Raw genomic sequence first — 27,185 nt, forward strand, 5'->3', positions numbered from 1 at the left:
AACCCCATTCTCCTACCTTCACCCCATATCCTTTGAAATCCTGACTAATCAAAAACAATCTGCTTTAAATACAGGTTGAGTACCCCTCATCGAAGCTCCAGACTTTTTTTCGAGTGCTGACATAATGTCACAAACAGAAAATTCCATAAGGCACTGGGAAGGTTCCCAGGCGATGAGCAGGTCTTTGCGCATCACCGACAGTTCTGAGAAGTGACCTCACATATACTGTATAATAAACATTGAAAATTGGAAAAACATTGCATTAAGCAAAAAATGAAGATCTCAAATATGTATTGAAAGAATGCATTCATCAGCATTGGAGTGAATATATGCCGCTTAACAGTATGCTGATCATGAAACAAGCAAAGATCTATCACGATGAACTGAAAATTGAAGGTAATTGTGAATATTCAGCAGGTGGTTGCAGAAATTTAAGAAAAGGCACAGCATTAAACTTTAAAGCGTCTGCGGATCTCAAAGCAGTAGAGAAATTCATTGATGAGTTTGCAAAGATTGTCGCTGGTGAAAATCTATTATCAGAACAAGTCTACAATGTTGATTGTTCTTATACTTTACATAAAGTAAAATAGAAATACAATGTACTATAAACTTTTAATCAAAACGCGGCATCGTAGGTGGAGACTGAAAGCCTGGCATTGTTTTTTGTTGTTCAACAGCTGATTCCGGTATTCTCCTGACGCTGTTGTGCTGCTTTTGTTACCATGCACACATTATATTTTCATTATATTAATGGCATGTAATGATTTTTACTGATAAGTGCATAGGTGTGACAAGTGTAAGGCAAAGACTGATTACTGGTAGCACATAAATTCAGAATAAGAAATTATGGTAATCCCAAGATATCTCATTATACATTGCAAAACTTGAAGAAATCCAAAACACTTCCGGCCCAAAAAATTTCAGATAAGGGGTACTCAACCTGTATCCCCGATGACATGTCCACCATAGATGTCTATGGCAATGAATGCCACAGATTCAATACCCCCTGGCTAATGAACATCCTCATCTCTGTTCCAAAAGGACATATGTCTATTCTGAAACTGTGTCCTGTGGTCCTAGACTCTCCCTCTAGAAAAGTCATTGGAAAGTACATCTAGTCTATGCAGAAACCATTAAAACTATGTACACCCATTGACTGCACTGGGATGATGCTGGCAGCTCATTCTGCACTCCCACAACTCTCTGAGTGGAAACATTTTCTCTCTTGTTCCCCTTAAACTTTTCACCTTTCACCCTTAATTCATGATCTCTTATTGTAGTCCCACCCAACTTTAGTGGAAAAAGCCTGCTTGCATTTACTCCATCTATACCCCTCATAATTTTGTATACCTCCATCAAGGGTTCTAAGAGTAAACCTAGCAATTATTGGCCTGTGAGTTTAATGTCAGTGGTGGGTAAATTGATGGAAGGTATTCTTAGAGATGGTATATATAATTATCTGGATAGACAGGGTCTGATTAGGAACAGTCAACATGGATTTGTGTGTGGAAGGTCATGTTTGACAAACCTTATTGAATTTTTTGAAGAGGTTACTAGGAAAGTTGACGAGGGTAAAGCGGTGGATGTTGTCTATATGGACTCCAGTAAGGCCTTTGACAAGGTTCCACACAGAAGGTCAGTTAGGAAGGTTCAATCGTTAGGTATTAATATTGAAGTAGTAAAATGGATTCAGCAGTGGCTGGATGGGAGATGCCAGAGAGTAGTGGTGTATAACTGTGTGTCAGATTGGAGGACAGTGACTAGTGGTGTGCCTCAGGGATCTGTACTGGGTCCAATGTTGTTTGTCATATACATTGATGATCTGGATAATGGGGTGGTAAATTGGATTAGTTAGTATGCAGATGATACTAAGATAGGTAGAGTTGTGGATAACTTTCAAAGCTTGCAGAGAGATTTAGGCCAGTTGGAAGAGTGGGCAGATGAAGAATGGCAGATGAAGCTTAATGCTGATAAATCTGAGGTGCTACATTTTGCTAGGACTAATCAAAATAGGACATACATGGTAGGGCATCGAAGAATGCTGTAGAACAGAGGGATCTAAGAATAATGGTGCATAGCTCCCTGAAGGTGGAATCTCATGTGGATCGGGTGGTGAAGAAAGCTTTTGGTATGCTGGCCTTTATAAATCAGAGCATTGAGTATAGGAGTTGGAATGTAATTTTGAAATTGTACCAGGCATTGGTAAAGCCAAATTTGGAGTATTGTGTACAGTTCTGGTCACCCAATTATAGGAAAGATGTCAACAAAATAGAGAGAGTACAGACAACACACATAAAAGTTGCTGGTGAACGCAGCAGGCCAGGTAGCATCTCCAGGAAGAGGTACAGTCGACGTTTCGGGCCGAGACCCTTCGTAAGGACTAACTGAAAGAAGAGCTAGTAAGAGATTTGAAAGCGGGAGGGGGAGGGGGTGATCGGAAATGATAGGAGAAGACAGGAGGGGGAGGGATGGAGCCAAGAGCTGGACAGTTGATTGGCAAAAGGGATATGAGAGGATCATGGACCAGGAGGCCCAGGGAGAAGGAAAAGGGGGAGGGGGGGAAAAAGTCCAGAGGATGGGCAAGGGGTATAGTGAGAGGGACAGAAGGAGAAAAAAGAGAGAGAGAAAAAGAATGTGTGTATATAAATAAATAACGGATGGGGTATGAGGGGGAGGTGGGGCATTAGCAGAAGTTTGAGAAGTCAATGTTCATGCCATCAGGTTGGAGGCTACCCAGACGGAATATAAGGTGTTGTTCCTCCAACCTGAGTGTGGCTTCATCTTTACAGTAGAGGAGGCCATGGATAGACATATCAGAATGGGAATGGGACGTGGAATTAAAATGGAATTAAAATAAAACATAAAGTTGTGGTGGTAAGGGATTTTAATTTTCCATATATTGATTGGGACTCCCATACTGTTAGGGGTCTAGATGGTTTAAAGTTTGCAAAATGTGTTCAGGAAAGTTTTCTAAATCAATATATAGAGGGACCAACTAGAGGGGATGCAATATTGGATCTCCTATTAGGAAACGAGTTAGGACAAGTGACAGAAGTCTCTGTAGGGGAGCACTTTGGTTCCAGTGCTCATTAGACCATTAGTTTCAACTTGATCATGGACAAGAATAGATCTTGTCCTAGGGTTGAGGTTCTTAACTGGAAGAAGGCCAAATTTGAAGAAATGAGAAAGGATCTAAAAAGCGTGGATTGGGACAGGTTGTTCTCTGGCAAGGATGTGATCGGTAGGTGGGAAGCCTTCAAAGGAGAAATTTTGGGAGTGCAGAATTTGTATGTTCCTGTCAGGATTAAAGGCAAAGTGAATAGGAATAAGGAACCTTGGTTCTCAAGGGATATTGCAACTCTGATAAAGAAGAAGAGGGAGTCGTATGACATGTATAGGAAGCAGGGAGTGAATAAGGTGCTTGAGGAGTATAAGAAGTGCAAGAAAATACTTAAGAAAGAAATCAGAAGGGCTAAAAGAAGACATGAGGTTGCCTTGGCAGTAAAAGTGAAGGATAATCCAAAGAGCTTTTACAAGTATATTAAGAGCAAAAGGATTGTAAGGGATAAAATTGGTCCTCTTGAAGATCAAAGTGGTCGGCTATGTGCAGAACCAAAGGAAATGGGGGAGATCTTAAATAGGTTTTTTGCGTCTGTATTTACTAAGGAAACTGGCATGAAGTCTATGGAATTAAGGGAAACAAGTAGTGAGATCATGGAAACTGTACAGATCGAAAAGGAGGAGGTCCTTGCTGTCTTGAGGAAAATTAAAGTGGATAAATCCCTGGGACCTGACAGGGTGTTCCCTCGGACCTTGAAGGAGACTAGTGTTGAAATTGCGGGGGCCCCTGGCAGAAATATTTAAAATGTCGCTGTCTACGGGTGAGGTGCCGGAGGATTGGAGAGTGGCTCATGTTGTTCCGTTGTTTAAAAAAGGATCGAAAAGTAATCCGGGAAATTATAGGCCAGTAAGTTTAACGTCGGTAGTAGGTAAGTTATTGGAGGGAGTACTAAGAGACAGGATCTACAAGCATTTGGATAGACAGGGACTTATTAGGGAGGTCAACATGGCTTTGTGCGTGGTAGGTCATGTTTGACCAATTTATTGGAGTTTTTTGAGGAGGTTACCAGGAAAGTGGATGAAGGGAAGGCAGTGGATATTGTCTACATGGACTCCAGTAAGGCCTTTGACAAGGTCCCACATGGGAGGTTAGTTAGGAATATTCAGTCACTAGGTATACATGGAGAGGTGGTAAATTGAATTAGACATTGGCTCAATGGAAGAAGCCAGAGAGTGGTAGTAGAGAATTGCTTCTCCGAGTGGAGGCCTGTGACTAGTGATGTGCCACAGGGATCAGTGCTGGGTCCATTGTTATTTGTCATCTATATCAATGATCTGGATGATAATGTGGTAAATTGGATCAGCAAGTTTGCTGATGATACAAAGATTGGAGGTGTGGTAGACAGTGAGGAAGGTTTTCAGAGCCTGCAGAGGGACTTGGACCAGCTGGAAAAATGGGCTGAAAAATGGCAGATGGAGTTTAATACAGACAAGTGTGAGGTATTGCATGTTGGAAGGACAAACCAAGGTAGAACATACAGGGTTAATGGTAAGGCACTGAGGAGTGCAGTGGAACAGAGGGATCTGGGAATACAGATACAAAATTCCCTAAAAGTGGCGTCACAGGTAGATAGGGTTGTAAAGAGAGCTTTTGGTACATTGGCCTTTATTAATCAAAGTATTGAGTATAAGAGCTGGAATGTTATGATGAGGTTGTATAAGGCATTGGTGAGGCCGAATCTGGAGTATTGTGTTCAGTTTTGGTCACCAAATTACAGGAAGGATATAAATAAGGTTGAAAGAGTGCAGAGAAGGTTTACAAGGATGTTGCCGGGACTTGAGAAACTCAGTTACAGAGAAAGGTTGAATAGGTTAGGACTTTATTCCCTGGAGCGTAGAAGAATGAGGGGAGATTTGATAGAGGTATATAAAATTATGATGGGTATTGATAGAGTGAATGCAAGCAAGCTTTTTCCACTGAGGCAAGGGGAGAAAAAAACCAGAGGACATGGGTTAAGGGTGAGGGGGGAATAGTTTAAAGGGAACATTAGCGGGGGCTTCTTCACACAGAGAGTGTGGGAGTATGGAATGAGCCGCCAGACGAGGTGGTAACTGTGGGTTCTTTTTTAACATTTAAGAATAAATTGGACAGATACATGGATGGGAGGTGTATGGAAGGATATGGTCTGTGTGCAGGTCAGTGGGACTAGGCAGAAAATGGTTCAGCACAGCCAAGAATGGCCAAAAGGCCTGTTTCTGTGCTGTGGTTTCTATGGTTCTATGGTGTAGCCACTGAGAGATCCTGCTTTCTCTGGCGGACAGAGCATAGGTGTTCAGCGAAACAATATCCCAGTCTGCGTAGGGTTTCGCCAATATATAGAAGGCCACATCGGGAGCTCCAGACGCAGTATATGAACCCAGCCGACTCACAGGTGAAGTGTCGCCTCACCTGGAAGAACTGTCTGGAGTACAAAGAAGATTTACTCGAATGTTACCTGAGTTTCATCACCTAAGTTACAGAGAAAGGTTGAACAAGTTGGGTCTTTATTCTTTGGAACGTAGAAGGTAGAGGGGGGTCTTGATAGAGGTATTTAAAATTATGAGGGGAATAGATAGAATTGACATAGATAGGCTTTTTCTATTAAGAGTAGGGGAGACTCAAACAAGAGGACATGAGTTGAGAGTTAAAGGGCAAAGGTTCAGGGGTAACATGAGGGGGAACTTCTTTACTCAAAGAGTGGTAGCTGTGTGGAACGAGCTTCCAGCAGAAGTGGTTGAGGCAGGTTCAATGTTGTCGTTTAAAGTTAAATTGGATAGATATATGGACAGGAAAGGAATGGAGGGTTATGGGCTGAGTGCAGGTCAGTGGGACTAGGTGAGAGTAAGTGTTCGGCACAGACTAGAAGGGCCGAGATGGCCTGTTTCTGTGCTGTAATTGTTATATGGTTATAAATCTCCTCACAATCTTCTACGTTCTAAGGAATAAAGTCCTAAACTATTCAATCTCTCCCTATAACTCAGGTCTTCCAGTCTCGGCAACATCATAGTAAATTTTCTCTGTACTTTTTCAACCTTATTTACATCTTTCCTGTTGGTGGTTGACCAAAACTGCACACAATACTCCAAATTAGGCCTCGCTAATGCCTTATACAACTTCAACATAACATCCCATCTCCTGTAATTAGTCCTTTGATTTATGAAGGCCAATGTGCCAAAAGCTTTCTTTTTGAGACTGTATCTACCTGTGACACCACTTTCAATGAACTATGGACCTGTATTTCCAGATCCCTTTGTTCTACCATACTCCCCACTGCCCTAACATTCACTGTGTCAGACCTACTCTGGTTGGTCCTACCTAAGTGCAATGCCTCCCGCTTGTCTGTATTAAATTCCATCTGCCATTTTTCAGCCCACTTTTCCAGCTGATCCAGATCCCTCTCTAAGCCATGATACCCTTCCTCACCGTACACTACACCCCCAATCTTGGTGTCATCCACAAATTTGTTGATCCAGTGAACAACATTATCATCCAGATCATTGATATAGATGACAAACAATAAAAGACCCAGCACCGATTCCTGTAGCATACCACTAGTCACAGGCCTCCAGTCAGAGAGGCAACCATCTACTAACACTCTCTGGTTTGTCCCACAAAGCCAATGTCTAATTCAACTTATTACCTCATTTTGAATGCTGAGTGACTGAATCTTCTTGATCAACTTCCCATGCGGGATCTTGTCAAATGTCTTGCTAAAGTCCATGTAGACAATATGCACTGCCTTGCTTTTATCCACTGTCCTGGTAACTTCCTCGAAAAACTCTGTAAGATTGATTCAACATGACCTACCACACACGAGGCCATGCTGACTATCCAAATACTTTGAATACCTTTCCTTTGAATACCTTCCATAAATTTCCCACAACTGATGTCAGACTCATTGGTCTATAATTTCCTGGTTTCTGTTTAGAAACTCGGCCACAAGGCTATCAATTCCATCATTCAGGTCATTGACATGCAACATGAAAAGAAACGGTCCCAATACCAACCCCTGTGGAACACCGCTAGTCATCTGCAGCAAACAAGAAATTTATTCCCACTCTTTGCCTCCTGCCAATCATCTAATCTTATATCCATGCTGGCATATTTCCTGTAATACCATGGGTTTTTATCTTGTTTAACAGCTTCATGGTCAACCTCCTTCCAAAAATCCAAGTAAACAATATCTTTTGCCTAATGCAGGGATTCCCGACATGTTTTTTTATGCCATGGACCAATACCATTAAGCAAGTGGTCCGTGGACGCCATGTTGGGAACCCCTGGTCTAATAAAACAGTTTTTTTTGGCCAAGGGACAGCCTGTGTTGCCCATAGGGGAAAGAAATCTGCTGTCTGTTCCTCAAGATGGCCTATATGTAACCCTGTACACTGTTCTTTTAGCTGCCCTTTAAAAGACCTAACTAGGAAACAAATTGTCAAGACTTCCTGGTTAGCAATGACATTCTACTGATATAAACTCTTTTCTAATCCTGATTTCTAATGCAAAACTTGGTCTCTATGGGTGACTATTAAAATGATGCATTTATATTACTGTCATTGATTTATGAATCATATTCCAGATAGACTGTACTAATCCATTTCCTCTGTGGAACACAGTCTTTGTTCTTCTGCCTCAGTTAACTTGACAGCAATAACTTTGATCTCCTTTTTTGTAAAAAAAATTGCATATTTTTGGTTTCAGTACAGTCCCTACTGGTCACTGTCAAATATCAAATGGTAAATTTTTGGGATTTCAGGTTGCTCTGGCATTAAAGTACATCCTTTTCTGTGTTTTTTTTTACATCAGAAAACAGTAAAGAATCTATTGGTACGGAAGAAAAGATTAATTTGAGACGTGGGTGCAAGATTAGACCGTTCGTCAGCACCATCTCAACATTTGACCAAACTTCTCCTCTGATAAGAAAAAAATGAACATTACTGCCCCCTACTGTGTAACAGAGGAAACTACCCTCCAACCCAAAATACTCAGTCTCCTTTCCCATGTCCTTCTGTGGTAAATGCAAAGAAAAATATTTTTTTTTCCCTAAATACCACGCATTCCTCTAAAGTGTGGTCCGGTTTCTCACAGTCCTTTTCTTGCGCAGTTGCTTTTCTGAGAACATGAAGATTAAAGATGTGGTGGTTTTCTTGAAGAGGAGGCAAAATTTTATTGTGGGAGTTTATAGGAGGGAAGGAGGGTAAAACTGTTTGGTAAGGAGAAGTCCACAGTTGAATGTTACTGGCTGGCATGTTCCAGGGTGCAGGAGTACATGCTGAGGGATGCACTGAAGCTTAGTACAGCCACCACAGAGATACTGTGGTCAAGGACCTCAACCCGGGATCCTCTCACCACTGGACTCTGGGGAGCTGGGTTCTCTGTAACAGCCCCTCAAGCGTTTTATGAAAGCATTGAAAACATGAAAGGCAGTGGCATGTTGCAAGAGAATGTATTGAACATAAGGCACAATGAATTTAAAGAAAGGCATGGAGATCCAAGACACTGCTGATACTAAAAATGCAGACCAACAAACAAGACACTGAAGGAACTCAGCATAAACACAAGATTTTCTGCAGGTGCTGGAAATCCAGAGTCACACACACAAAATGCCGGAGGAACTCAGCACATCAAGCAGCAATGAAGGAAAGAAATAAAGAAACATAGAAATCTACAGCACATTATAGCCCCTTCAGCCCACAATGTTGTGCCAACCATGTAACCTACTCTAGAAACTGCCTAAAATTACCCTACCGCATGCCACCTATTTTTCTAATCTCCATGTGCGCATTTAAGAGTCTCTTAAAAGACCCTATTTGTATCTGCGTCAACCACCTTCATTGGCAGTGCATTCCGCACACCCACCACTCTCTGTGTGAAAAACTTATCCCTGACATCGCCCTGCTTCCAAACACCTTAAAACTATAAACAAGAGGAATTCTGCAGATGCTGGAAATTCAAGCAACACACATCAAAGTTGCTGGTGAACGCAGCAGGCCAGGCTGCATCTCTAGGAAGAGGTACAGTCGACATTTCAGGCCGAGACCCTTCGTCCTACCTTTAACCTACCCAAATGAACCATTTCATACTTATCTGGGTTGAACTTCATCTGCCACTTCACAGCCCAGTTCTGCATCCTATCAATGTCGCGCTGTAACCTCTGACAACCCTCCAGACTATCCACAACACACCAACCTTTGTGTCATCAGCAGACTTGCTAACCCACACTTCTACTTCCTCAACCAAGTTATTTATAAAAATCACAAAGAGGAGGGGTCCCAGAACAGATTCCTGTGGAACACCACGGGTCACCAAGTTCCGTGCAGAATACAAACCATCTACAACCACCCTTTGCCATCTACAAACCATCTACAACCACCCTTTGGGGGCAAGCCAATTCTGGATCCACAAAGCAAGGTCTCTTTGCCCGTTGGTGATTAGAGAGATTGAGGTGAAGGAACCCTTAGGAGGCAGTGATCATAACATGATTGAATTCACTGTGAAATTTTAAAAAGAGAAGCCGAAATCTGATGTGTCGGTATTTCAGTGGAGTAAAGGAAATTATAGTGGCATGAGAGAGGAACTGGCCAAAGTTGACTGGAAAGGGACACTGGTGGGAAGGACGGCAGAGCAGCAGTGGCTGGAGTTTATGCGAGAAGTGAGGAAGGTGCAAGACAGGTATATTCCAAAAAAGAAGAAATTTTCGAATGGAAAAAGGATGCAACCGTGGCTGAGAAGAGAAGTCAAAGCCAAAGTTTAAGCAAAGGAGAGGGCATACAAGGAAGGAAAAATTAGTGAGAAGACAGAGGATTGGGAAGTTTTTAAAAGCTTACAAAAGGAAACTAAGAAGGTCATTAAGAGGGAAAAGATTAACTATGAAAGGAAGCTATCATATGATATCAAAGAGGATACTAAAAGCTTTTTCAAGTATATAAAGAGTAAAAGATAGGTGAGAGTAGATATTGGACTGTTAGAAAATGATGCTGGAGAAATTGTAATGGGAGATAAGGAGATGGCAGAGGAACTGAACGAGTATTTTGCATCAGTCTTCACTGAGGAAGACATCAGCAGTATACCGGACACTCAAGGGTGGCAGGGAAGAGAAGTGTGCGCAGTCACAATTACGACAGAGAAAGTACTCCAGAAGCTGAATAGTCTAAAGGTAGATAAATCTCCCGGACCAGATGGAATGCACCCGCGTGTTCTGAAGGAAGTAGCTATGGAGATTGCGGAGGCATTAGTGATGATCTTTCAAAAGTCGATAGATTCTGGCATGGTTCCGGAGGACTGGAAGATTGCAAATGTCACTCCGCTATTTAAGAAGGGGGCAAGGAAGCAAAAAGGAAATTATAGACCTGTTAGCTTGACATCGGTGGTTGGGAGGTTGTTGGAGTCGATTGTCAAGGATTAGTTTACAGAATACCTGGAGGCATATGACAAGATAGGCAGAACTCAGCATGGATTCCTTAAAGGAAAATCCTGTCTGACAAACCTGTTACAATTTTTTGAGGAAATTACAAGTAGGCGAGACAAGGGAGATGCAGTGGATGTTGTATATTTGGATTTTCAGAAGTCCTTTGACAAGGTGCCACACATGAGGCTACTTAACAAGATAAGAGCCCATGGAATTACAGGAAAGTTACAGGTGACTTATCCAACTTGATGCTTTCCAAAAGCTCCAGCGCATCCTCTTTCTTAATGTCTATACACTCAGGTATTTCAGTGCAGTCTAAATCATCCCCACAATTGCCGAAGTCACTTTCACTGGTGAATATTGGAGCAAAGTATTTAATAAGTACCTCCGCTGCCTCGTCCGGCTCCATACACATGTTTCACTCTCAATCCTGACTGGTCCCATTCTCACATTGCACATCCTCTTGCTCTTCACATACCTGTAGAATGTCCTGGGGTTTTCCTTAATCATGCTCACCAATGCCTTCTCATGGCCCCTTCTAGCTCTCCTAATTTCATTCTTGAGCTCCTTCCTGGCACCCTCGTAATATTCTAGAGCTCTCACAGTACCTAGTTTCTTGAACCTTTTATAAGCTTTTCTTTTCTTCTTAACTAGACTTTCTACATCCTTTGTACACATGGTTCTTTTACCCTCCCATTCTTTCCCTGTGTCAATGGAACACACCGATGCAGAATGCCATGCAAATGTTCCCTGAACAGTTGCCACATTTCTGCCATCATTTTCCCAGAGAACATCTGCTCCCAATTTATGCTCCCAAGTTCCTGCCTGATATCATTATATTTCCCCCACCCCAGTTAAATGTTTTCGAAAATTGTTTGCTCCTATCCCTCTCCAGTGCTATGATAAAGGAGACAGAGTTATGGTCACGACCTCCAAATTGCTCTCCCACTGAGAGATCTGACACCTGACATGCCAGTCAATATTAGGAAAGTTAAAATCACCCATCACAACAACCCTATTATTATTGTTGCACCATTCCAGAATCTGCCTCCCTATCTGCTCCTCAATGTCTTTGTACTATTGCGGGGGGGGGGGGGTCTATAAAAAACACCCAGTAGAGTTATTACCCCTTTCCTGTTTCTGACTTCCACTCATAATGACTCAGTAGACAATCCCTCCATGACTTCTTCCTTTTCTGCAGCCATGATATCATCCCTGATTAGCAGTCCTACCCCCTACCTCCTTTGCCTCCTTCTCTGCTCTTTTTGAAACATCTAAAGCCCACCACACTCAGCAGCCATTCCTGCTCCTGAATCATCCAAGTCTCTGTAATGGCCACAACATCATAGCTCCACGTATTGATCCACGCTCTAATTTCATCCATCTTGTTAATGATATTCCTTGCATTAAAATAGACACACCACAAACCATCTGGCTAAGTGCTTCTTTGCTCTATCATCAGCCTATCCTTCCTCAAACTCCCTACAAGCTGTTACTACTTGTGTGCCAACCGCTCCATCCTCTGACTTCACTTCGGTTCCCACCCCGCTGCAAATCTAGTTTAAACCCTCTCTAATAGCATTAGCAAAACTTCTTCCCAGGATATTGGATCCCCTCGAGTTCAGATGCAACCCATCCTACTTGTACAGGTCACCCCTTCCCCAGAAAAGGTTCAAATGATCCAAGACCTTGAAACCTTGCCCCCAACACCATCTCCTCAGCCACTCATTCATCTATGTTATCTTCCTGTTCTGACTTTCACTAGCTCGTGGTACTGGGAGTAATTCAGAGGTTACCATCTTGGATTTCCTGATCTTCAACCTCCTTCCTAACTGCCTAAACTTACTGCGTAGGACCTTTATGCCTCTCCTGCCTATGTACCATATTCTGCAACCGCTCAGAGACATCCTAGACCCTAGCATCCGAGAGGCAACACACAATCCTGGTTTCGTTTTTGCTGCCACAGAATTTCCTATCTGACCCCCTAACCATCGGGTCCCCTATGACAATTGCTCCTCTTGACTTCACCCTAACCTTCTGAGGCTCAGAGCCGACCACAATGCTACTGGTCTGGCTGCTGCTGCCTTGCCCAGATAGGTCATCCCCCTCAGCAGTATCCAAAGGGGTATACCTGTTGCTGAGGGAAATGGCCACAGGGGACCCTGCACTGACTTCTTTCTCCTTTCTCGGTGTTCAGCCATCTATTCCCCAAATTCTGCACTCCGGGTGTAACCACCTGCTCAAAAGACTTATCTATCAACTGTTCTGCCTTCCGGATTATCCTAAGTTCACTCAACTCCAGCTCCTACACCTTAATGTGGTCTTTCATAAGCCAAAGCTAGCTGCACTTCCCATACACGTAGTCATTGAGGAGACTATCAGGTCCACATCCTACAGGAGGAGCATTCCATTGCCATATCTGCCATCCTGCCTGCACTGTACAATGGGCAATCAGGACCAAATCTTCTAACCTGTTCCTTTGGCCTCAGCCTCTTCTCGTTGAAGCCTCTGAGTCAAAGCCTGATGCTTCTACCCTCACTGCTGGCCAACTCCCAACAATGGCCGCCTCACCTACCCCTTCTGTACTTTTATTTAATTTGCAGTGCTCTGCTCCCGCCGCTGATTGAACCTCTGCAATATCTGAATGCCCGCAAAGCTCTCCTTTTATACTAGCTTCTCTGACCTGCAAGTAACCTCTTTGAAGTGGTCTGCTTCTGCCGCTTTCTCCCTGGACCTCCTGTCCCATGATCCTCTCATATCCTTTTTGCCAATCAACTGTTCAACTCTCGGCTCCATCCCTCCCCCTCCTGTCTTCTCCTATCATTTTGGATCTCCCCTTCCCCCTCCCACTTTCAAATCTCTTACTAGCTCTTCTTTCAGTTAGTCTTGACGAAGGGTCTCGGCCCGAAACGTCGACTGTACCTCTTCCTAGAGATGCTGCCTAGCCTGCTGCATTCACCAGCAACTTTGATGTCACTAAAGGTGTAGCTATGGACACCCATATGGGTCCTAGCTATGCCTGCCTTTTTGTTGGCTTTGTGGAACAATCTATGTTCCAAACCTATTCTGGTATCTGTCCCCTACTTTTCCATCGCTACATCAACGACTGCATTGGCGCTGTTTCCTGCATGCATGCTGAGCTCGTTGACTTCATTAACTTTGCCTCCAACTTTCACCTTGCCCTCAAGTTTACCTGGTCCATTTCCAACACCTCCCTCCCCTTTCTAGATCTTTTTGTCTCTATCTCTGGAGACAGCTTATCTACTGATGTCCACTATAAGCCGACTGACTCTCACAGCTATCTGGACTATTCCTGTTCTCACCCTGTCTCTTGCAAAAATGCCATCCTCCTACGCAATTCCTCCGTCTCTGCTGCATTTGCTCTCAGGATGATGCTTTTCATTCCAGGACGAGGGAGATGTCCTTTTTTAAAGAAAGGAGCTTCCCTTCCTCCACCATCAATTCTGCTCTCAAACGCATCTCCCCCATTTCATGCACATCTGCTCTCACTTCATCCTCCCACCACCCCACTAGGAATAGGGTTCCCCTTGTCCTCACCTACCACCCCACCAGCCTCCGGGTCCAACATATTATTCTCCGTAACTTCAGCCACCTCCAACGGGATCCCACCACTAAGCACATCTTTCCCTCCCCACCTCTCTCTGCTTTCCACAGGGATCGCACTCTACGCGACTCCCTTGTCCATTCATCCCCCTCATCCCCTCCCCACCGATCTCCCTCCTGGCACTTATCCGTGTAAGCGGAACAAGTGCTACACAGGCCCTTACACTTCCTCCCTTACCACCATTCAGGGCCCCAGAAAGTCCTTCCAGGTGAGGCGACACTTCACCTGTGAGTCGACTGGGGTGATATACTGCGTCCGGTGCTCCCGATGTGGCCTTTTATATATTGGCGAGACCCGACGCAGACTGGGAGACCGCTTTGCTGAACACCTACGCTCTGTCCGCCAGAGAAAGCAGGATCTCCCAGTGGCCACACATTTTAATTCCACATCCCATTCCCATTCTGACATGTCTATCCACGGCCTCCTCTACTGTAAAGATGAAGCCACACTCAGGTTGGAGGAACAACACTTTATATTCCGTCTGGGTAGCCTCCAATCTGCCAAAATACTTTCGGGTTTACCCCTCTTATCTATAATAAAGTTTGCACTCCCATTCCAAAACGCGGAACAGGCCATCATAAGGGGACCCAAAGGGATGTTGGTGTGCATCAAACGAGGTGGAATGTAGGTCTACAGGAACCCCAGAGTGCCGCACGCCATCATGGGAGGTAGGAAGAGGTGAAAAGGAATTGGATTTACTGAGGCAGGTAAAACGATGTTGAAAGGCCAACCAGATAGTCATAGTGTCAGAAATTAAATCAGCTGGTACTTGCAACAGCTGTCCGTTTACCAACTTGGCCGCAGATGACTACAGGTGCTCTTCTGGAGCTGTTCTGAGCCTCAGCAGGACCCATGGGAAATGATCAGGCCACCACTCATTGGTCAGGGAAGCCCTCAGAGCAGCCTTTAAGGAATGGTAAAACCGCTCGAATAAGCTGTTGGACTGTGGGTGATACGCTGTGGTGTGTTGTACCTTAATGCCGAGGTTCTGGAACATCCAGCCCAGAGGACTGAAATGAATTATGGTCCGCAGTCAGAGGAAATATCAGATGGGTGCTAAACTGAGCAACCCAGGTGCTGATGAATACCCGAGCCACATCTACGGCCATCGTCAAGGCTAGAGTGACAACCTCGGGACACATAGGGGTACGGTCCACCATGGTGAGGGGGTGCATGAAACTGCAGGAAAAGGGAAGAGGATCAACAAGGTCTACATTAACACGGTCAAACCATCGCTCAGGGACCTCAAAATCTTCCAATGGTGCCTGGACATAACAGTTAATTTTTGCCTGCTGGCACTCCACACAGACTGCAGTTGAATCATGCATGACCTTTCGAAGGTCATGCCACACAAACATTAGTGCAACCAGTTTCTGTGAGGCCTTCCCCAGTTGTGAGAGGCCATGTATGGAGTTTAAAACAGTTTGCCCTTATGCTCCAAATGCTTCTTCAGATATCTCAATGATACTTTTGTAGTGTGGCCTCATGTACTCCAGGCACTCCAACAGTTCCACGACCATCAGAACATCATACATCCAAACATTCAATTTACAATGGAGATGGAGAAGAATGATTGCCTCCCGTTCCCGGACATTCTAATACAACGGAAACCGGACGGTAGCCTCAGACATGGTGTTTATTGGAAACCAACTCACACGGACTTATACCTCAACAAAAATAGCCACCACACAACTCTCAACATCAAGCGGTTCTTTCTACTTTGATTAACCATGTGAAAACTATTTTGGACACAAAGAGTCGCCCTGAGGAAATAAGATAATTACGCACAACGTTCCTACAGAATGGCTACAAGGTGAAGGAATCAAATCAGGCCCTTAAAAGAGCAGATGGAAAAACCTGGAAACCCAACAACTAGGAGGAACCCGTCACTAGTGCCTGTCTCCCCTATATTTCCGCGGTTTCTGGAAGGATCGTCAGGATCCTGAAGAAATACCGGATTAATAACATTCGCAAACCCATAAGGAAACTCAAATCACAGCTTATGCGGGTCAAAGATGACCTGGGACTCAGGACAGCTGGCGTTTACAGGATTCCCTGTGAATGCGGAGCAGCTTATATTGGCCAAACGGGACACATGCTGGAAATCCGCATTAAGAGGCACAGGACATGTATCCATTTGGGTTACCCAGAGAAATCGGCGGTAGCAGAGCATTGCGTTGGCCAGAAAGAACAACAGAGTACAAATCAGTGAATACAAATGAATCGAGGATAGCGGAAGCAGACAGACTAATTGTCTTTGTTCTTGCCATGTGCTTGGGATGGAGGCTGCCATTCTGTAAGGACACTCTGTTCTCCATTTTGTGAGCTTGAAGTGCTTGACTTGATCAGTGTTTTAAAGAAGACACAATGATGCTTCAGGTAATCTGCTGGACTGGAGATCATTCCCAAATAAGAAGTTATTTGGGAGACGATCTTTGGTTGGATATTATATGCAGATTTGTGAATGTTGGGGTCTGCGACTGGCCTGGAGTGATTCCAGCTGGTTACTGATTGAGAACAAAGAGCTATAAATTATCGACTGTCACTTGATGGGAAGAGGGTAATAAATGGATGCTGGCTTGGAGCAGAGCCAATAACAAGGTGTTAAAGGACAGACACATGGCCTGTGCCAATGACACTGGAATGCAATATTGGAATTGATAAGGAATGGATAGAGAAGTGAATGTTTCGTGTGTGCTGGCAGCAGTAACCTCAAAGAATAACTATTGCAGATACAGGCATGAGTGACCCTGTGTGAAACACGTGGCGAGTTAATCAAAACTACAAAGATCACCTGGCCAGCTTGGACTCCCTTGCCCAGGTAATACCTATTCTTTGACTATTTAGTAGAGTGTCAGGACACTGAAGCCACTGAAGCAGGGACCCAATCGCAGACCAAGTACTGTGCACACTGTGATATTTACTGAGTAGCAAATCCAGGGGGGGGGGGGGCAACAAGGTCAGTGTCAAAGTTCAGGCAGAGATCAAAAATTCAAGAGAAGTCCAAAAAACGGAATCGGCAAACAGGCAGAGTCAATATTCAGATGGTCAGAGTTCAGATACAAATACTGAAAACTCACTGGCACAATCTGGTGAAAACACAGGACTGAAATACACTGAGCAATAAACAGAGAGGCAGATGATAGGTGGAGCACAATGAGACACAGGTGGCAGCAATAATGAGAAACAGGTGAGAGACAGAGTACTCAGTAATACAGAGGCCGGAGTAGAGCAGGAGTGGGGATAGGAGCACATGTCAATACAAAACCACAGACTGACGGCTAGGGAGAAAAACACACAAAAAGACAGAGTTCAACTGGAGGTACTGACAGTAACCCCTCCCCGACAGACACCTCCTGGCAATACAGCAGGTAGAGCTGGGTGCTGGCAATGAAAGTTCCTGAGGAGAGAGGAGTTGAGGATGTTACGGGCAGGGACCCAGCACCTCTCCTCAGGACCATAGACCTCCCAGTCCACAAGGTACTGGAGGCCATGGCCCTGGCGATGAAGTCCAACAGTTGATGCACCATGAAGGCCTCTGACCCATTGACGAGCCATGGGGGAGGGGGGTTTGGGGACTAGATATGGGGTATCTCATGAAAGGCTTGATGGGGGTCACATGGAAGGTGGGATGAATGTGGAGGAGAGTGGAGGGGAGCTTGAGATGGACAGCAGCAGGGCTGATGACTTTAGCAATGGGAAAGGGGCCAGGTCTCGGGTTGAAATCCACACACGCTGTCCCTGGCGGTAACGTGGGGCCTTGGAGCGATGGATGTCAGCTTGACTCTTGATCCTAGCAGAGGCATGGAGAAGGGCAGAGCGAGTGTGCCTCCACGTCCGCTGACAATGGCGGATGAATTCCTCGGTAGATGGAATGCCAACCTCCTCTCCCTGGGCAGGAAACAGTGGAGGTTGGTAGCCAAGGCAGCACTCGAAGGGGGACAGACCAGTGGATAAAGACAGATGAGAGTTTATGGCTTACTCGGCCCAGGGTAGCTGCTAACTCCACATAGGGTTCTGGGAGACCAGACACTGCAATACTGTCTCTAGCTGTTGGCTGGCTGCTCGGTCTGGCCATTGGTCTGTGGGTGGAATCCGGAAGACAGACTCAGAGGCACCCAGAAGATTACAGAATACCCTCCAGAAGTTGAATGTGAATTGAGAGCCCCTGGCTAACACAACATCTACAGGTAAACCATGTAATTTAAAAACATGCAGTACTAGTAATTTGGCTGTTTCTTTGGCAGAAGGGAGTTTAGGTAAAGGAATGAGGAGTACATATTTGGACAAATGACCAACTGCTGTGAGAATGGTGGTGTCACCACCTGATGGGGGAAGACCGGTGACAAACTCCAGGGCAATGTGGGATCAGGGTCCCTTGGGGATAGACAGGGGTTGTAACAGGCCAGCAGGTGACTGGTTAGAGTTTTTGCCTTGAGTACAGACTGAGCAGGCTGAGACGAAGTTGTGGATGTCATCTCCCATGGAGGGCCACCAGAACCACCGACTGATGAAGGCCTGAGTACGCTTGGTTCCAGGGTGACAGGATAACCAGGAAGAATGACCCCACTGCAAAACCTGTGAGCGGACAGAGCTGGGAATATAAACATGGTTAGTGGGGCAGTGACTAGGGGCCGTCTTGTTCTGTTGAGCAACTTGCACAATGGATTCAATGTCCACCCACGAGGCAGTGAGCAGGGAGGATGACATCAGGTACCTCAGGGGTACCGGAGAAAGGAAATCTTTGGGAAAAAGCATCAGGTTTTCCATTCTTGGAACTGGGACGGAAGGACAGAGTAAAATTGAATCTTGAGAATAACAGGGACTAACGAGCTTGACAGGAGTTGAGACACTTGGCCGTACAGATATATTCCAGATTCTTGTGATCAGTCCAGTCTAAGAATGGCACCTTGGCTCCCTCCAGCCAATGCCTCCACTCCTCCAGAGCTGGCTTCACAGACAGCAGCTCCCGGTTTCCAACATTGTAATTCTGCTCTGTGGGAGTGAGGCGGTGAGAGAAGGCGGCGCAGGGGTGTACCTTCTCATCCTTGGCCGAGCGCTGAGAAAGAACAGCTCCTACACTAATGTCAGACACATCACCTCCACAATGAACTGCCGGTCAGTGTTGGGTTGAATCAGGATGGGGGCAGAGGTGAAACGTTCCTTCAGGTCAGAGAATGCTTTTTCAGCAGCAGGGGACCAGGAGAATCTGACAGCAGATGAGGTAAGAGCAGTGAGTGGTGCAGCCAGTGTACTGTAATTTCTGATGAAACAGTGATAAAAGTTAACGAAGCCGAAGAAACGTTGCAACTCCCGACAAGTCGAAGGCTGGGGCCATTCGACCACCGCCTTGACCTTCTGTTGGTCCATCTGAATGGAACCGCCTGAAATTACATACCCCAGGAAGGAGACTATTGCGATGAAACTCACATTTCTCAGCCTTCACAAAGAGCTGGTTCTCCAGAAGGCGCTGGAGAACTCTGTGAACATGACCTGTGTGTTCAGCAAGGGACTTAGAAAAAAAATCTAAATGTCATCGAGATACACAAAAACAAACTGGTTCAACATGCCCCTGAGAACGTCATTTACCAGGGCTTGGAAGATAGCGGGGACAATGATGAGAATGGCATGACCAGATACTCGTAATGGCCTGAGGTGGTGTTGAAGGCCGTCTTCCACTCGTCCCCTTTGTGGATGCGGACAAGATGGTAGGCGTTACAGAGATCAAGCTTGGTGAAAACTGAGGCTCCTTGTAGTCGTTAACTCACAACACGCTGGAGGAACTCAGCAGGTCAGGCAGCATTCGTGGAAACGATGAGTCGACGTTTCGGGCCGGAACCTTTCGTCAGGACTGTAGAGGGAAGGGGCAGAGGCCCTATAAAGAAGGTGGGGGGAGGGTGGGAAGGAGAAGGCTGGTATGGTTTTCAAATCTATAATTACATAAATGTATTTTAAAATTATATATATGGATCCTTTGTTGTTTTAGGTTATGTTCAATCATTAATAAGGAGAACCACCTTTTGAGCCAGTTTGTTTTCATCTGTTTATCATAGTAATATATAGTCTAACCAAGTTTATTCCTTTTAAGAATTGCAATCGGAATAAATGTATTCCTCACTGCATTCTTGTAACTTTGGATAATGGAGATATTCAATAAACCAAAGCTGATTAGATGGAAATAGTCAGTTCATAATCTCATCAGTCCAAGAGCTCAAAGCACTACTGTGCCTCCTCTGTATTAGTATGATCAACCTCAACCACAGTGGAACCTTTCCCCTCTGATCTGGACCCAGCAACAATTTCTCAAACCCCCTCAGTCACCAACCTGCTCTCATATGCTTTGATCTTGTGAAGTAGAGCTCTGAATAAGTTTTGAGCTGTTCAGACAGTTTGTGGGAGGAAACCTCAACAAAACATCTCCTGCAGATAAATACTGTAAAATATACAGGAAATGCAACTTTGTAGATTTCCAACCCTACCTTTCCTTAAATTCCTCGCTCCAACATTGGCAAAGAACTCACCTCCAGGTTAAAAGTTAAACTTGATAAGCAACATACACTTTGCTGCATGATGGTGCCTCACATTACATCTGATGCTGCCAATATGGTGACATGTGAAAAAACAGGAATGGACTTTAGAGGTCAAACCTGATAACAAACCTGACAAGGTTCCCCACGGTAGGCTTATTCAGAAAGTCAGAAGACATGGGATCCAGGGAAATTTGGCCAGGTGGATTCAGAATTGGCTTGCCTGCAGAAAGCAGAGGGTTGTGGTGGAGGGAGTACATTCAGATTGGAGGATTGTGACTAGTGGTGTCCCACAAGGATCTGTTCTGGGACCTCTACTTTTCGTGATTTTTATTAACGACCTGGATGTGGGGGTAGAAGGGTGGGTTGGTAAGTTGGCAGGCAACACAAAGGTTGGTGGTGCTGTGCATAGTGTAGAGGATTGTCGAAGATTGCAGAGAGACAATGATAGGATACAGAAGTGGGCTGAGAAGTGGCAGGTGCAGTTAAACCCGGAGAAGAATGAGCTGCAACACATATCAAAGTTGCTGGTGAATGCAACAGATCAGGCAGCATCTCTAGGAAGAGGTACAGTCGACGTTTCAGGCCGAGACCCTTCGTCAGGACTAACTGAAGAAAGAGCTAGTAAGAGATTTAAAAGTGGGAGGGGAAGATCCAAAATGATAGGAGAAGACAGGAGGGGGAGGGGTGGAGCCAAGAGCTGGATAGGTGATTGGCAAAAGGGATATGAGAGGATCATGGGACAGGAGGCCCAGGGAGAAAGAAAAGGTTGGGGGGGGGGAAACCCAGAGGTTGGGCAAGGGGTATAGTGAGAGGGACAGAGGGAAAAAAAGGAGAGAGAGAAAGAATGTGTGTATATAAATAAATAACAGATAGGGTACGGGGGGGGAGGTGGGACATTAGCGGAAGTTTGAGAAGTCAATGTTCATGCCATCAGGTTGGAGGCTACCCAGACGGAATATAAGGTGTTGTTCCTCCAACCTGAGTGTGGCTTCATCTTTACAGTAGGGGAGGCTGTGGATAGCCATATCAGAATGGGAATGGGACGTGGAATTAAAATGTGTAGCCATTGGGAGATCCTGCTTTTTCAGGCGGACAGAGCATAGGTGTTCAGCAAAACGTAGTCTGCAAATCCCAGTCTGCGTAGTGTAAGGGCATGTGTAGCACTTGTTCCGCTTCCTAACCTCTGTTAGATAAGGATGTCCTCTGGCCCCAGACGCCCCACTACAGGAAATATCCTCTCCATGTCCAATCTGTCAAGACATTTCAATATTTGATGTTTCAAAGAGATCCACCACCACCGCCCTCCCACCTCAGTCTTCTAAACTCCAGCAAGTACAGAGTCAGAACCATTCAACATGCCTCGTGCATTAACCCTTTCATTCCCAGGATCAATCTCATGAACCTCTGTTGAACCCTCTCCCAAATAGAATAGAATTTAGAAAAGCTGTACGTAACAGACTAAGACTGGCAAACACCAATGTGCAACAGAGGTCAAACTGTGCAAATCAAAAATATACTGAGAACATGAATTGTGTAGTTTTTTAAAGTGAATCTTAAGCTGTAGAATCAGTTCAGAATTGTGGTGAACAAAGTTATCCACGTCAACTTAGGAGCCTGATGATCGTATGGCAATAAGTATTTCTGAGTAACACACAAACTATTCCTAAACCTGGCTGTGTGGGACCAAAGGCTTCTGTACCTCTTGCCCAATGGCAATTGTGAGAAGAGGGCAAGGCCTAGATGTCAGCGGTCTTTGATGATAGATATTGCGTTTTTTGTGGCAATGCTCCATGTAAATATATTCAACTGTGCATACATTTTATGCAGCTGTTTGCTTGAGGGGTAGTAACTATTCTTGATCCATCAGGCTCTTGAACAAAAGGGAGAACTACACTCTGTTATTTCATGCTCGTTTTTTATTGTTATTTATTTGTTATCTGCATTTGCACACTTTGTTTTCAGTTTACAATTCCTGATGTTTACTGCTTACAGTTACTGTTCTATAGATTTGCAAGTATGCCCGCGGAAAAAGAATCTCAGGGTTGTATGTGGTAACATCTGATAATAAATTTTACTTTGAACTTTGTACTTCTACGTTGAACCTGTTACATGTTCAAATCCCATTGTGGTGAATTAAAGTTCTGCTAATTAAATACATTTTCAAAAATTTGTGTTAGTTTCGGTGATAGTCTTGGAAACCAAACTAATTCAGTCACATCTTTAGGGAAGGAAATCTATCATTATTATCTAGTCTGGCCTCTAGGTAGTACACACTTCTGTAGTGGTCTGGGAAAAAACTCCATTCAAGAGGGATAGATTAGAAATATTGGTGTGGCTGTGGCGACCCACTTTCTGGCACACACGAACTGGCTCACAACAGAGGGCAGAGGGCCGGCCCCAAAAAGGGCGCCAGGCCACCTTCACCAGCAGGGGGAAAATCCCGCGCGCAGAAAGGGTCTGGGAATATGCATTCCCCACAGCAATCCCGCCCCAGGGAAGGCGGGAACGGGAAGGCTTTAAAGTGGGCCGCGAAGTTTGAATAAATCTCTTTCATCGCAACTCTAACTCACCGACTCCGTGTGGTTATTCTAGCGCTGTGTGTAGCACGCCGCTACAATTGGTGACCCCGACGGCCCAGACGATATTTGGACCAGAGATGATCGACGTTGTACCTGTTCACGCAGTTTCGTTAAAACTTCCAAGCTTCTGGACGCTGCGACCCCAATTATGGTTCGAACAAGCAGAAGCACAATTCCACATTCGGCAGATAACCTCGGAGTCCACTTGTTACTACTACGTGCTGAGCTCCCTCGACCAGGAGACAGCTGCACAAGTTGGGGAGTTAATACAGTCGCCCCCGGAGGACGGCAAATACACAGCATTCAAAGCCCTGCTCATAAGGACTTTCCGACTCTCACGGCGCGAACGAGCACGCCGCTTAATGCACCTGGATGGTTTGGGAGACAGGCCGCCGTCAGCATTAATGAACGAGATGCTGGCCCTGGCTGAAGGACACAAACCCTGCCTCATGTTTGAGCAGGCGTTCCTAGAGCAACTGCCCAAGGACATATGCCTGCTGCTGTCCGACACAGATTTCAGCAACCCCCGGGAGGTGGCGGCCCGAGCAGATGTGCTGTGGAACGCCAGGAAAGAGAGAGGGGCATCCGTCGCACAGATCACCAAGCCGCGTGCCCAGCAGCAGGCCAGACCAGGCCCGGCAGCAGAACCTACAAAACCCGGCGACGGGAGTGAGGAGCCCAACGAACAATGGTGTTTCTACCACCAGCGGTGGGGCACAGAGGCCTGCCGCTGCAGACCACCCTGCAAATTCCCGGGAAACGCCAGGGCCAGCCGCCGCTGATGGCTACGGCGGCTGGCCATCAGGACAGCCTCCTGTACGTCTGGGACAAGCAGTCAGGACGCCGCTTTTTGGTCGACACTGGAGCGGAGATCAGCGTCTTACCTCCAACGAGTTATGACACCCGCAACAGAGAACTGGGACCCACCCTGAGGGCGGCAAATGGCAGCACAATACGAACCTACGGCACCCGCACGGTGCGGCTACAGTTCAGCTCCAGCAGGTTCACGTGGGACTTCACACTGGCCGCCGTGGCCCAACCACTCCTGGGGGCAGATTTTCTATGAGCCCACAGCCTGCTGGTCGACCTGCAAGGGAAGCGATTAGTCCACGCCAGGACTTTTCAAACGTTCTCCCTGGGTGAAGCACAGTTGCCAGCCCCAACCTGGACTCCATCACGCTGTCCGACGATGAATTCACCAGGGTCCTGGCGGATTTCCCACCAGTACTGACACCACAGTTCACGGCAGCCATGCCCAGACACGGAGTACAGCACCACATCCCGACCCAGGGACCACCCCTCCACGCCCGTGCTCGACGGCTTCCCCCGGACAAGCTCCGACTGGCGAAGGAGGAGTTCAAGAAGATGGAGGAATTAGGGATCATACGACGGTCCGACAGCCCATGGGCTTCCCCCCTTCACATGGTGCCCAAGGCAACGGGGGGCTGGAGACCATGCGGTGACTACCGCAGACTGAACGAGGCTACAACGCCAGACCGCTACCCTGTGCCGCACATTCAAGACTTTGCAGCAAACCTGCATGGCGCAAGGATCTTTTCCAAGGTAGACCTCGTCCGGGGATACCATCAAATTCCGGTACATCCGGACGACATCCCCAAAACAGCACTTATCACCCCGTTCGGACTTTTCGAGTTCCTCCGAATGCCGTTTGGTCTAAAGAATGCCGCACAGACTTTCCAGTGGCTAATGGACGCGGTGGGACGCGACCTGGACTTTGCATTCATCTATTTGGAAGACATCCTCATAGCCAGCAGTAGTCGGCAGGAGCATCTGTCCCACCTCCGCCAGCTCTACTCTCGCCTGAGCGAATTCGGCCTTACAATCAATCCAGCCAAATGCCAGTTCGGACTCGACACCATCGACTTCCTGGGCCACAGGATTACTAAAGATGGGGCAACCCCGCTGCCCGCCAAGGTAGACGCGGTCCGCCACTTCCCCCGACCCAACACAATCAAAGGCTTGCAGGAATTCGTGGGTATGGTGAGTTTTTACCACCGTTTCCTCCCCTCAGCAGCCCGAACCATGCGCCCCCTGTTCACCCTGACGTCGGGTAAGGGTAAGGACATTACCTGGGACGAAGAGGCCGCAATCGCTTTCGTTAAAACCAAAGAAGCCTTAGCAAACGCCGCAATGCTAGTGCACCCCAGAACGGACGTTCCTACTGCCCTCACGGTGGACGCATCCAACACAGCGGTCGGTGGAGTGCTGGAACAACTCATTGAGGGTCGCTGGCAATCCCTGGCGTTCTTCAGCAAACACCTACGACCACCTGAACTCAAATACAGTGCTTTCGACCGGGAGCTATTGGCACTATACCTGGCAATCCGGCACTTCAGGTACTTCTTAGAAGGTAGGCCCTTCACCACGTTCACAGACCACAAACCGCTTACCTTTGCGTTCATGAAGGTGTCCAACCCCTGGTCGTCCCGCCAGCAGCGACATCTGTCCTACATCTCCGAATACATGACGGACATCCAGCATGTCTCGGGAAAGGACAACGTCGTGGCGGACGCACTATCCAGATGTACCATACAGGCCCTGTCCCAGGGGGTGGACTATGCAGCGCTGGCAGAGGCACAGCAGGCAGACGAGGAGATCACCAGTTACAGGACTGCAGTCTCTGGTTTGCAGCTCCAAGACCTCCCCGTAGGCCCAGGTGAGAGGACCCTACTATGTGATGTAGCTACCGGCCAACCCCGCCCCGTCGTCCCAGCAGCCTGGCGCCGGCGGGTTTTCGAGTCCATTCACAATTTAGCGCACCCCTCCATCAGGACAACCGTCCGGCTGGTCGCCAACAGGTTCGTGTGGCATGGGCTTCGTAAACAGGTCAGTGAATGAGCCAAAACGTGCATTCAGTGCCAAACGGCCAAGGTGCAGCGGCACACCAAGGCTCCGCCGCAGCGGTTCGAACCCACCCGCCGGAGGTTCGACCACATCCATGTGGATATCGTGGGGCCCCTGCCAGTGTCACGAGGAGCGCGGTACCTCCTAACTATGATAGACCGGTTCACCAGATGGCCAGAGGCAGTCCCGCTCACCGACACCACCTCCGAATCCTGTGCCCGAGCACTGATCGCAACCTGGGTAGCCCGCTTCGGGGTACCGGCCCACATTACCTCCGACAGGGGCGTCCAGTTCACCTCCAGTCTGTGGTCAGGTATGGCCAACCTTTTAGGAACACAGCTACACCACACAACTGCCTACCACCCACAGTCGAACGGACGAGTGGAACGCTTCCACCGTCACCTGAAATCGGCTCTCATGGCCCACCTGGAGGGGCCTAACTGGGTGGACGAGCTTCCCTGGGCCCTGCTTGGAATCCGCACGGCGCCCAAGGAGGATCTACACACCTCGTCAGCCGAGTTGGTGTACGGCGCACCCCTGGTAGTCCCAAGAGAGTTCATACCAGCCCCAAGGGGGCAAGAAGAAGAACCCACAGCAGTCCTGGACAGACTACGGGAGAGGCTCGGTAACCTGGCCCCCATACCCACTTCACAGCACGGACAGAGGCCGACCTGCGTACCCAAAGACCTGCAGAACTGTAAGTTTCTTTTTGTACGACGGGGCGGACACCGGGCACCGCTACAGCGGCCCTACGAGGGACCGTTTAAGGTGATCAGGAACAACGGGTCCACGTTCGTGCTGGACATTGGGGGGGGGAGAGAGAGGAGGTTTTCACGGTGGACCGACTCAAACCGGCCCATGTGGACTTGGCACAGCCGGTCCAGGCTCAGGCACCGCGGCGCAGGGGCAGACCTCCCAAACAGAGGCCGATCCAGACTGTGGACATTGCGGGAGGTATCGCCGGTTCTGTGGGGGGGGTTATGTGGCGACCCACTTTCTAGCACACACGAACCGGCTCACAACAGCACACGCAGGCAGAGGGCCGGCCCCAAAAAGGGCACCAGGCCATCTTCACCAGCAG

The sequence above is a fragment of the Mobula birostris genome, chromosome X (assembly GCF_030028105.1).
Source record: "Mobula birostris isolate sMobBir1 chromosome X, sMobBir1.hap1, whole genome shotgun sequence".
NCBI lineage: Eukaryota > Metazoa > Chordata > Chondrichthyes > Myliobatiformes > Myliobatidae > Mobula > Mobula birostris.